Here is a 7,754-nt window from a genome sequence, read left to right as displayed (position 1 = left end):
TCCGCAGGCTGACGCTCTATCCACTGAGCCAAACCGGTTAGGGCTGAATACTTTCTTAGTGTAAGTCTGTCCCAAGTGTCACCTGGGACAGATAAAATATAAAATGTATTTGGTTTTTGAAAGTCCCATGTAACTAGCCAGCCTGTGTTTTCATTTGCTAAATCTAGTCATCCTCCTCCCTCCCCATTTCCAAGCCACTCCCTGGCATCGTCACTTCATTCAGGAAATGCCTATTGAGTGACTGAGCCTTTGGTGCAGAATGACCAGCAATGACGTCTCTCGTTCCCTTTATCAGATGTGCACAACTCCTTACGAAACTCATGAGCGTGCTGAGGAGGACCTCACACCGTCATAGGAAAGCCTGATCAGTCAGATCCCAGGCAGCAGAATACATGACCGGCTCGTATGAGCAGGACTGGGAGTCAGCTGTGTCCACAGCGCCCAGCCCAGGGCCAGGCACACAGGATGAGCTCAATAAACTCTTGTGTATAAATTAATGCTCCATGTACAAAAACAAAACCCTCCCACAGGTCCCAATCCCAACTGCCCATCCCCAGTGGGGCACCCATCTTCACCTTTTAGACCCTCCTTCTCTTTTTCAACAAAAGGGAAGTCATGAATGCCCTTGGGGACTAGGCTTAACTAGTGGGGCCTTAATGGCCCCACATCCAGGCAGGAGAAGGGGCGCAGGGCCTGGGGGCCTGGGTTCTGCCCTCTGTCACCTCCCTGTCATTGCCCAGAAGGAGGGCAGTGAAGTGGGTGGGAGCAGGGCAGAGCTGTGTGGCTGCTCAGGGACACCCGTCAATCTCTTTCTATGACCCTCTCAGCCCAGGGTATGCCAGTGAACGCAGGGGTCATGGCTCTGGGTTCGAATTCAGACTTTGCCCAGTAGCTTCTGTGTGACCACATGACCTCTCCCAGCCTATTTCCCAATTTGCAACATGGCCATAAAGCACAACTTTAGAGTCTCTGTCCACCTAGATCTCAGCCCAGAGCAGGGGCTTGCACACATAGGCCCTCACAGTCCATTTGGGAAGCAAAAGGAGAGCTGGACACTAGCCAGACCAAGGGGACAGGCGTCCTCTCTATTGGTAGGGAGGGGTAAGGGCGCCACCGTGTGGCCAAGGCATGGAGAGGTGCCTGGCAATCAGCCCCTCATGAATGGTGTCAGATCTCCCCACTTTTCCCCTTCACCTCAAGGTCCCCCCAACCAGGTTCACCACCTTTCAGCCCTCCTGCCACCTCCTGGCACCGCATTACTGGTGCAGGTACTTGGATTCCGCCACCCCTAGGTCTGGCTTGTCTGTGTCCTGCAGTGTGTGCTCTAATGGCAGCAGCAAGGGAGCAGCTGAACTCACCTAATCAGAGGCCAAAGAACCATGGGGCGGCAGGAGCTCTATTCAGGGGATTTGGCCTGCAAGGTCAGCACAGGAGGCTCCCAGCTACACTGCCTGGAGCCTTCTGCCTCTGAACAAAGGGACAACGGGGCTGGTGGCACCTGCACACCTAGCCTCCCTGCCAGGGAGTCACTCAGGTCCACAGGCCGGAGCCCCAGGTGTTATAATGCCTGCCCAGCTCCAACCAACTTCCTAAACTGCAAAACCCACACGTAACACCTACACAGTGGTCGCTTCTATGCCAGACCACTTTCTAAACGACAAAGGAGAGAGAGAACGTACAGAGAAGATTGGAGAGTGAACTGCAGGAACTCTCCCAGATGGCGGGGTCAGCGGGGCCATGAGTGTCATTGTTTACATCCCTCTACCTCTAGAAGGCAGCAGAAGCTCTATCCGCGGACTTTGGTCTGCCTGCAAGGTCGCCTTCGAACAAAGAAAGCAAGCAGGATGAACAGGGCCTCACCACACTCACCTCGCCTCCCTACCCGGGCCACTCCAGCTCAGTGGCCAGTGCCCCACACCTTTGGCTCCCACCAGCTTCCCAAAACCAGCGGGCGCATGCTGACCAAACAGCGGCCGCTTCTCCATCAGGCCACTTTATCGAGACTGGGAGAGACAGCTACTTTGTCTAATTGATATTTTTTAAAAATCACATAGAAAGCAAACAAAATAAATGACAGAATATCTCTAAACTGAAGGAACAAGAAAAATCTCCAGAAAAAGGTAAATAATTTAATAATTTGCCTGATAAGGAATTCAAAGGAGATGCCCTAGGGCAGCGATGGCGAACCTTTTGAGCTCGGCGTGTCAGCATTTTGAAAAACCCTAACTTAACTCTGGTGCTGTGTCACATATAGAAATTTTTTTATCTTTGCAACCATAGTAAAACAAAGATTTATATTTTTGATATGTATTTTATATATTTAAATGCCATTTAACAAAAAAAAATCAACCAAAAAAATGAGTTCGCGTGTCACCTCTGACACGCGTGTCATAGGTTCGCCATCACTGGCCTAGGCAGTGGTTCTCAACCTTCTGGCCCTTTAAATACAGTTCCTCATGTTGTGACCCAACCATAAAATTATTTTCGTTGCTACTTCATAACTGTAATGTTGCTACTGTTATGAATCATAATGTAAATATCTGATATGCAGGATGGTCTTAGGCGACCCCTGTGAAAGGGTCGTTCGACCGCCAAAGGGGTCGCGACCCACAGGTTGAGAACCGCTGCCCTAGATGGACAGGGCTGGCTTAAAACCTTTCACTAGAGAAGTTATAGAGGGAGGACTGGAATGAAAGGAAGGCTTTTCACTTTCTACCTTCTATGTTGCTTAGGGAATTTTTAAACCACGTGCATATATATATTTTTTTACTTAAAAAGAAACAATTGAATGTTTTTTAAAAGTAAAATAGCAGATGCTCCCTAAAAAAGAAGAAGAAGAAGAAGAAGAAGAAGAAGAAGAAGAAGAAGAAGAAGAAGTTGTTATAGGCCTGGACTTGACTACTCACCATGACCTGCCCACTTAGGAATTTATAATCAGGTCACCCTATGAGGTTACTTTCCATAGAACCCCCTGTCCCCCCTCCATAGTACATAATTAAATTTGGTTTTCTCCTGTTAACCTGTCTTATGCCAATTTGATTAGACCAGCCAAAGAGCCTAGAAGAGTAGGAGGAAAATGTTTCTGCCCCTTAATTTGAAATATTGAAAAGATGCACAGAATATAAGTTTGTGATATTCATGCATTCTTTCAACAAATACATACTGAGAACCTCTTAGGAACCAAGTATATAACAGAACAGAGTGATGTTTAAGTAGTATGATGCACTGACACAAAGAAATGTGACATGATTATTAAAATACTAACTAGAAATACTCATAGGAAAGTGCTCATGAAACAGGGTAAAGTAGAGCACACAATTTTATAGAGACTATGTAAAACAAAATACAAACTGTAAATTATAATAAGTCCACTAAAAAAAAGATTTCAAAGGAGTGGTCATAAGGATGCTTCCCAAACTTGAGTAAAATAGAGGAACTTAGGGAGAACTTCAACAAAGAATTAGAAAGTATAAGAAAGAGCCAAGCAGACCTAAAGAATACAATAACCTGCCCTAACCGGTTTGGCTCAGTGGATAGAGCGTTGGCCTGCGGACTGAAGGGTTCCAGGTTTGATTCTGGTCAAGGGCATGTACCTTGGTTGCGGGCACATCCCCAGTAGGGGGTGTGCAGGAGGCAGCTGATCGATGTTTCTCTCTCATCAATGTTCCTACTCTCTATCCCTCTCCTTTCCTCTCTGCAAAAAAAATAAATTATATATATACACACTGAGTGGCCAGATTATTATGACTGGTCAGATTATTATGACCACCCCATCAGTACTTTGTTGGGCCACCTTTTGCCATCAGTACTTCGGTGATTCTTCTTGGCATTGACTCCATGAGATGTTGAAAGGTGATGCGAGGAATCTGACACCATGCCTGATGAATGGCACTGTCCAGTTCTGTGAGATTTGATGGTTGTGGAACCAGCTGCCTGATGGCTCTTTTAACTTCGTCCCACAAATGCTCAATTGGATTGAGATCTGGTGATTGTGGGGGCCACCTAAGCAAGGTAAAGTCTCCCTCATGTTCTTGAAACCACTCCTGCACAATACGAGCACCGTGGCATGGCGCATTGTCTTGTTGGAAGAAGCCATCTCCATTGGGATACGCCATCAACATGATAGGATGAACCTGATCAGCAATGATACTTAGGTAAATTGTGCTATTCAGACATTTATAATGGTCTGGCCCTTTAGCAACTTCAGCGTGAAATTATAGCTAATTTGCCTACAAACGTCAGGTGGTCATAATAATCTGGCCACTCAGCATATGCTGAGTGAAATGAAAACCACATTAGCAGGAATTAACAGCAGATTAGCTAACACAGAAGAATGGCTCAGTGGCCTGGAAGACAGACTAGTGGAAAACAACCATTCAGAACAGAAGAAAAAAATAATTGAAAAACACAAGGATAGTTTAAGGAACTTCTGGGATAGCATCAAGCACTCCAACATTCACATTATAGAGATCCCAAAAGGAGAAGAAAGAAAGAAAACAACAGAGACTTTACTTAAAGATATAATGGCTGGGCCCTGGCCAGGTAGCTTAAATGGTTAGAGTGTCTTCTGGATATGCCAAGGTTTCGGGTTTGATCTCTGGTCTGCAGGGCACATACAAGAATCAGCCAATGAATGCAGGAATAATAAATAAGAGGAACAACAATCAATGTATTTCTCTCTAATAATTTTTTAAAGGAAATAATGGCTGAAAACTTTCCTAATCTGGGAAAAGAAGCAGATATCATGGTGCAGGAAGCACAGAGAGTTCACAAGATGAACTCCAACATTCACATTATAGAGATCCCAAAAGGAGAAGAAAGAAAGAAAACAACAGAGACTTTACTTAAAGATATAATGGCTGGGCCCTGGCCAGGTAGCTTAAATGGTTAGAGTGTCTTCTGGATATGCCAAGGTTTCGGGTTTGATCTCTGGTCTGCAGGGCACATACAAGAATCAACCAATGAATGCATGAATAATAAATAAGAGGAACAACAATCAATGTATTTCTCTCTAATAATTTTTTAAAGGAAATAATGGCTGAAAACTTTCCTAATCTGGGAAAGGAAGCAGATATCATGGTGCAGGAAGCACAGAGAGTTCCAAACAAGATGAATCCAAAGAGACCCCACCAAGACATGTTGTAGTTAAAATGGCAAAAGTTAAAGATAAAGAGACAATTTTCAAGGCAGCAAGAGGAAAAAAAAAAGAATTACATACAAAGGAAGTCCCATAAGGCTATCAGCTGATTTCTCACAAAAATAAATTCAAAATGGATTAAAGACTAAAATGTACAACCCCAAATCATAAAACTAGAAGACATAGGCAGTAAACTCTTCTACATCACTCTTATCAATATCTTTTTGGATATGTTCCCCCAGGTAAGAAAAACAAAAGAAAAAATAAACACGGTACTACATCAAGCTAAAAAGTGTTGCAGCCCTAGCAGGTTTGGCTCAATGAACGTTGGCCCGTGGAGTGAAAGGTCCCGGGTTCAATTCCGGTCAAGGCATGTACCGTGGTTGCAGGTTCCCCAGCCCTGGTCAGGGTGCATGCAGGAGGCAACCAATCAAAGTGTCTCTCTCACATCGATGTTTCTCTCTGTCTCTCCCTCTCACTTCCACACTTTCTAAAAATCAATGGGAAAATATCCTCGGATGAGAATTAACAAAACAAAACAAAAACAAGTTTTGCACAGCAAAGGAAACCATCAACAACAAACAAAGACAACTTACTGAATGGAAGAAGATATTTGAAAATGATTTCTCTGATAAGGGGTTAATATTCAAAATATGTAAAGAACTCATATAACTCAACATCATAAAACAAACAATCCAATTAAAAATTTGGCAGAAGACCTAAATAATAATTTCTCCAGAAAGAACATACAGAGGGCCAACGGACATATGACGATGCTCAGCGGCACCAATCATCAATGTGAATCAAAACCAAAATAAGAGCCCTGGCCAGCGTGGTTCAGTGGTTAGAATGTTGGCCTGCACAAGGGAAGGTCTCAGGTTCTATTTCTAGTCAAGGGCACATACCTGGGTTGCAGGTTCCATCTCTGCCTGCCTCCCTCCCCCCGTTGGGGTGAGTGTGGGAGGCAACCAATAGGTGTGTCTCTCTCACATTGATGTTTCTCTCTCTCTCTCCCTGTCCCTTCCTCCCTGAAATCAATAGAAATATTTTTTAAAAAAATAAAAGAATCAGTGGGAAAATATCTTCACTCCTAGGGTGAAGATAAAAAAAAACCCAAACAACTTGGGGTAGGGCAGGCCATTCAATTCCAGTCAAGGGGCGTGCAGGGGGCAGCCGATCAGTGATTCTCTCTCATCATTGATGTTTCTATCTCTTTCTCCCTGTCCCTTCTTCCCTGAAATCAATAAAAACATTTTTTTAAAAAATAAAAAATAAAAGAATCAGTGGAAAAATATCCTCACTCCTCGGGTGAAGATTTAATACTCTTTGTAATACTTTAAGCAATAAAACTATTTAAAAAAAAAAACCCAAACAACACAATGAGACACCACCTCATCCCTGTCAGAATGGCTCTCATCAATAAATCAACAGACATGCCCTGGCCAGTGTGGCTCGGTTGTTTGGAGAGTTGTCCCATGCCCCCGAAGGTCACAGGTTTGATTCCCAGGGGCGCATATGGGAGGCAATCAATCCATGTTTTTCTCTCACATTGTTTCTCTCTCTCTCCCCCTTCCTAATCTCTCACATTAATGTTTCTCTCTCTCTCCCCCTTCCTACCTCTCTAAAATCAATTCAAGAAAGTGGTTGTAACAGGATTTTTAAAAAATAATAATAAATCAACAAACAGCAAGTGTTGGTGAGGTGTGGAGAAAAGGGAATCCTCGGGCACTGTTGGTGGGATTGTAAACTGATATAGCCACTGTAGAAAACAGGATGGAATTTCCTCACATTAAAAATAGGGCTGCCGTATGGCCCCGCATTCTGGATATTTAGCTGAAGACATTTACATCCCTGTGTTCATTGCAGCATTATCTACAATAGCCAAATACGAAACAACCTAAGCGCCCATCGATCGACAAACGTAAAAAGAAAATGTGGTGCATATCCAATGGAATATTACTCAGCCACGAGAAAGAATGAACTCTTGTTATTCGCAACAGCATGGATGGACCTAGTCCGAGAGGGGATTACGCTAAGTTAAACAAGTCAGACAGAGAAAGACAAGTACCATATAGTTTCACTTATATGTGGAATCTTAAAACGAATGAATAAACAAAATAGAAAGAGAAAAAAATGAAAATAAAGTCTGATGGGATGCAGGAGTGAATGACTTTATTGCTCCTCCTGCCCCTGCCCCTCAGGCTCTCCTTCGGAGACCGCGCCTCCATCCATAACGCTATCGATCCAGGCCGCGTAGCTCCCCACCCGAGTGTAGATGCCCGGCTTCTTGCGGTTGCCACACACGCGGGATCCTGAGGTGACCACGCCTTCGGCCACGCCGTTGCACACGAGAGGGCCCCCAGAGTCACCCTATGTGAGAAAGGGCCGTGAGGGGGTGTTTATCCCCCCCTCAGCCCCCCAAGAGTCCCCACCCTCTCCAGTGTCACCCCTGCAATTCCCGCTCCTCCCTCCAGCCCAAACCTGACTCCCCGCCCCCCGTGTGTCAATCTCCCCAGGCCCCACCCACCATTGCAGGCCCCCATCCCTGCCCTCCAAACCCCACACTTCAATGCCCCGCCCTCTCCCAGCCCTACCCCTCTATGGGCCCACCTCCCGG

Source organism: Myotis brandtii, unplaced genomic scaffold, assembly GCF_000412655.1.
Source record: "Myotis brandtii unplaced genomic scaffold, ASM41265v1 scaffold236, whole genome shotgun sequence".
In the NCBI taxonomy this organism is placed as follows: Eukaryota; Metazoa; Chordata; class Mammalia; order Chiroptera; family Vespertilionidae; genus Myotis; species Myotis brandtii.
Note: the sequence above shows the minus strand (reverse complement) of the source record.